This window comes from Littorina saxatilis, linkage group LG16 (assembly GCF_037325665.1).
Source record: "Littorina saxatilis isolate snail1 linkage group LG16, US_GU_Lsax_2.0, whole genome shotgun sequence".
NCBI classification, from domain to species: Eukaryota; Metazoa; Mollusca; class Gastropoda; order Littorinimorpha; family Littorinidae; genus Littorina; species Littorina saxatilis.
The window spans coordinates 29719211-29724140 of NC_090260.1; positions in this window are offsets into that span (position 1 = coordinate 29719211).

Consider the following 4930-nt stretch of genomic DNA (forward strand, 5'->3'; position numbering starts at 1 on the left):
AGCAATAAAGCTGCTGACGGCAGAATACCTCTGTTGACTTCTCTATCTGTTGGGTCAAACTATGCCACAGACATGTTTCTTCTAGTAGCTCAATATTACGTGATACAGTCTCAAAGACAGAACAACGCAATAACCTTTTTTTGTGTAGATTCGATTGACTTTTTCCTGAAATAAAATATTCATGAAGCGGATTCTGACTGAGTTAATATATTTCTGGAAAGCTGAACAACGCAATGCGTCTGTGACTGGTGAAGAAGCAGAGCTGGAGCTTTTTGTATTGTTTGTCGTTGGTTTTATTACACACGCACTCACATACGGTCAACAAAATGTTGCATGTTCCTGCTTGACAAACAATTGCCTGCATACATGTGTGCACGTTCGAACGTACGAACATTCATACCTGTGCAAACAATCTGCCACTTCAAGTTCAACACCCAAACCCCACACATTCCTCCAAAAGGAGTCTGAAATATAATACTGGCATTTGTGGTATTGAACGAGGACCGTACCTCAACTTCCATTGTCTAGTGCATGTGGGTCTCATGTTGTACGTGTGAAACCACTTACTTAAAAAAGAAAAAATCTTGTAAGCTTATCGAACAATTATATTCTTAAACAAACTGGTTAGAATAACAGATTTAGGAGAATGCAATGCAAGGAACATCTTTATCTAATTCGGTCGATGCTTAGATCTAGAAAAGCACCCACTTATTCCAGTATAATAGAGAAAAAAATCCAATTGAAAAAGTTCCAGATCTAGACAAGGCAGCACTAGCAGCAATTTTAGCTAGCAAAATCGAACTTGCCCTGCAGTCATGCAAGGTCGAACCACTTTCCCTGCCTAGTGGGGGTTTGGCGGGTAGAGGGCCGGTGCTGGCACACTCGGAGTGAAACGACATGACACCTACTTCGATAGCTTCTCCGGATTTACGTGTACAAACAGCGTCCGGGTTTACCGCTTCGATTCTAAACCCTAGTTTCTCATGTTGGTAATAAACTGGCTATTTGTTTATCAGATGTGTCGTTGTTCCACATTAAATGATGCTAGAATGCAAGGTCGCAATCATTTGGTTATCAAACCAGGTTGTGTTCTTTTTTTTCATCACCTTTTTCCGCGCAAACAGTTTTGCGCCATTTCTTTTGCGCAGACTGGGCGGGACAGGAAGCGGAAGCGCATCCCTATTTCTGATTGGACAATGATGCCGACGCCCACTTGACCCCCACTACAATGTCAAGGTCGGAAAGTCGTGAATATCGTGACGGGGAAAGGGTGAAGATGGGATAGAGCCACTTGTCAATTGTTCTTTCTTTCTTTATTTGGTGTTTAACGTCGTTTTCAACCACGAAGGTTATATCGCGACGGGGAAAGGGGGGAGATGGGATAGAGCCACTTGTCAATTGTTTCTTGTTCACAAAAGCACTAATCAAAAATTTGCTCCAGGGGCTTGCAACGTAGTACAATGTATGACCTTACTGGGAGAATGCAAGTTTCCAGTACAAAGGACTTTAACATTTCTTACATACTGCTTGACTAAAATCTTTACAAACATTGACTATATTCTATACAAGAAACACTTAACAAGGGTAAAAAGAGAAACAGAATCCGTTAGTCGCCTCTTACGACATGCTGGGGAGCATCGGATAAATTCTTCCCCCTAACCCGCGGGGGGGGGGGGAGGAGGGGGGGACAATTACATACACGGGAAGGAGGGTAACTGTATAAGCAATGTCCTTCCCATGACAAAAATATTGACTCACCCTCTCAGACCTGCCCAGGCGTTGTTCCATAAGACAAGAAATCCCTCTACTTGCACACACACCCAAAATCAGCATATTGACTGCTTCCTACCGGCACGGTTGGCCTAGTGGTAAGGCGTCCGCCCCGTGATCGGGAGGTCGTGGGTTCGAACCCCGGCCGGGTCATACCTAAGACTTTAACATTGGCAATCTAGTGGCTGCTCCGCCTGGCGTCTGGCATTATGGGGTTAGTGCTAGGACTGGTTGGTCCGGTGTCAGAATACTGTGACTGGGTGAGACATGAAGCCTGTGCTGCGACTTCTGTCTTGTGTGTGGCGCACGTTATATGTCAAAGCAGCACCGCCCTGATATGGCCCTTCGTGGTCGGCTGGGCGTTAAGCAAACAAACAAACAAAACAAAAACAACAACAAAAACAAAAAAAGACTGCTTCCTATGCGGAGCGAGATTGTTTACTTTATTGAATTTCACAGATTGTAAGCACATCTTTTAGTTTGTTTGTTTGTTTGTTTGTTTGTTTGTTTGTTTGCTTAACGCCCAGTCCACCACGAAGGGTGATACATCAGGGCCGTGCTGCTTTGACATTTAACGTGCGCCACACAGCCATTAGATTGCCAATTTTAAAGTCTTAGGTATGACCCGGCCGGGGTTCGAACCCACGATCGACCTCCCGCTCATTGGGCGGACGCCTTACCACTAGGCCACCGTGTTGCGGCGTGTTCTTTTTGTGTCGCTTAAGAAATGTATTCGTCTTGTATTACTACTCAGCACAGAGAAGACACAGACTGTTGAATTTTGGTATACGTCAAAGTGGAGGGATATGGTCTTATCGTATGCACATGCTTAGCCAGATCTGAGATAGTAGGTTGAATTGTCCGCAAGGGAAGAAGTGTGCCTTTAACAGTAGTCAAGGTGAGTTTCGTGACATAATAATGACGTGAATAATTCATACCTGTCATCTTTGTCGGACAGTAAAAACCGGATAGGCAGGAAACGGGCGACGCCTCTTTTTAGCTTTGTTTTCCGTATGTTTCATAACCTTGACGTTGGGGTATGAGGGTCAGTCGATATGTTTTTGTACGTATAGGCTATTAATGTGAAAACAGCGGGGGAAAAAACCACCTCTGCACCATTGTGTGTATCTTCTTCTTGTTCTTTTTCTTGTTCTTGTTCTTGTTGTTCTTGTTCTTGTTGTTCTTGTTGTTCTTGTTCTTGTTCTTCTTATTCTTGTTCTTGTTCTTGTTCTTGTTCTTCTTGTTCTTCTTGTTCTTGTTCTTCTTCTTCTTCTTCTTCTTCTTCTTCTTCTTCTTCTTCTTCTTCTTCTTGTTCTTCTTGTTCTTCTTCTTCTTCTTCTTCTTCTTCTTCTTGTTCTTGTTCTTGTTCTTCTTGTTCTTGTTCTTGTTCTTCTTGTTCTTGTTCTTGTTCTTGTTCTTGTTCTTCTTGTTCTTCTTGTTCTTGTTCTTCTTTTTGTTCTTCTTGTTCTTGTTCTTCTTTTTCTTGTTCTTCTTCTTGTTCTTCTTCTTCGTCTTCTTCGTCTTCTTCTTCTTGTTCTTCTTCTTCTTGGTCTTCTTGTTCTTGTTCTTGTTCTTGTTCTTCTTGTTCTTGTTCTTGTTCTCGTTCTTGTTCTCGTTCTTGTTCTTCTTGTTCTTGTTCTTGTTCTTCTTCTTCTTCTTCTTCTTCTTGTTCTTGTTCTTCTTCTTCTTCTTGTTCTTGTTCTTCTTCTTGTTCTTCTCCTTCTTCTCCTTCTTCTTCTTGTTCTTGTTGTTCTTGTTCTTGTTCTTGTTGTTCTTGTTCTTGTTCTTCTTATTCTTGTTCTTGTTCTTCTTGTTCTTGTTCTTCTTCTTGTTCTTGTTCTTGTTCTTCTTGTTCTTCTTCTTCTTCTTCTTCTTCTTCTTCTTCTTCTTCTTCTTCTTCTTCTTCTTCTTCTTCTTCTTCTTCTTCTTCTTCTTCTTCTTCTTCTTCTTCTTCTTTTCTTCTTCTTCTTCTTTTCTTCTTCTTCTTCTGTGTGCGTAGGCTGCAACTCCCACGTGCACTTGATTTTTTTATTTTTTTATTTGCACACTTGAATAGCCGTGTATGGCCGTTTTTTCCCCGCCATACTTTGTTATCACTGGGGAGTAATTTAACATCTAATGGAAAACGTTTGCTAACAATTGGTTTTCCATACTCGCCAAATTGTTGTCATTATCTTTTGACAGTTTCCTCAAGGAGGTTCATACGGCTTTAACCGGACATAGTGTGTAGCAACGGATTTGCGCTACCAAGTTTTAATGTGTCAAGCAATTATCGCTGAAGGTTTGGTGATGACGCCCAGTTGATGGTATTCGTGGGGCATTTTGACAAAGACTAATTGCGGCACACACACACACAAAAAGAAGTCTGTGCGATGTAGGTAGTGCACTGTGCGTGTCACAAAAGGCAGGACACAGTGTACAGTACGGCAAAAGAAACGCAACTCATTCGCGCCCACTGTTGCAAGTGATTTTTCGTCATTTTCAAATTGTCGTAAAATATGAACCAGATGAGGTACATCAAAAAGGAAGACAGATTCGTGGAGGATATTTTACTGGCTGTACTACGATTGGTGCACATTATTTAATCGTTTTATTTTTTTTATCTTTTTTTTATAAACTGTTATACAGGTCAAGCGAGTCGTGATTGCAGGCGAACGTGTCGCTTCGACATGCTACAAAATTCGTAAAAATGCATATTTTTCATCTCTCAACATGATCATGTAATTTGAATTTTTCGCCAAAGCGTAACACGATTAGACAAATGAACATAAATCCCTTAGAGGGTGTTAAAAAGGGTTGTTTAGGATAAGCTGCGTTTCTTTTTCCGGGTACTGTACACTATAATCATATACATGTACTTTTCATGGAGAATGTATCGCCTGGCAGCCACAGTAGCTGGCTCATGACATTAACGCTGCAAAGGAGGATACTTGTATTTTAAATCCTGAAAATTAGGTCTCCGGATATCCTACCCAGGAACTCTCATGTTAAGATTCATGAAGATCGGTCCAGTAGAAACTCTGAATCGCTTTGAACACACACACACACACACACACACACACACACACACACACACACACACACACACACACACACACACACACACACACCCCAGGAACTCTCATGTTAAGTTTCATGAAGATCGGTCCAGTAGAAACTC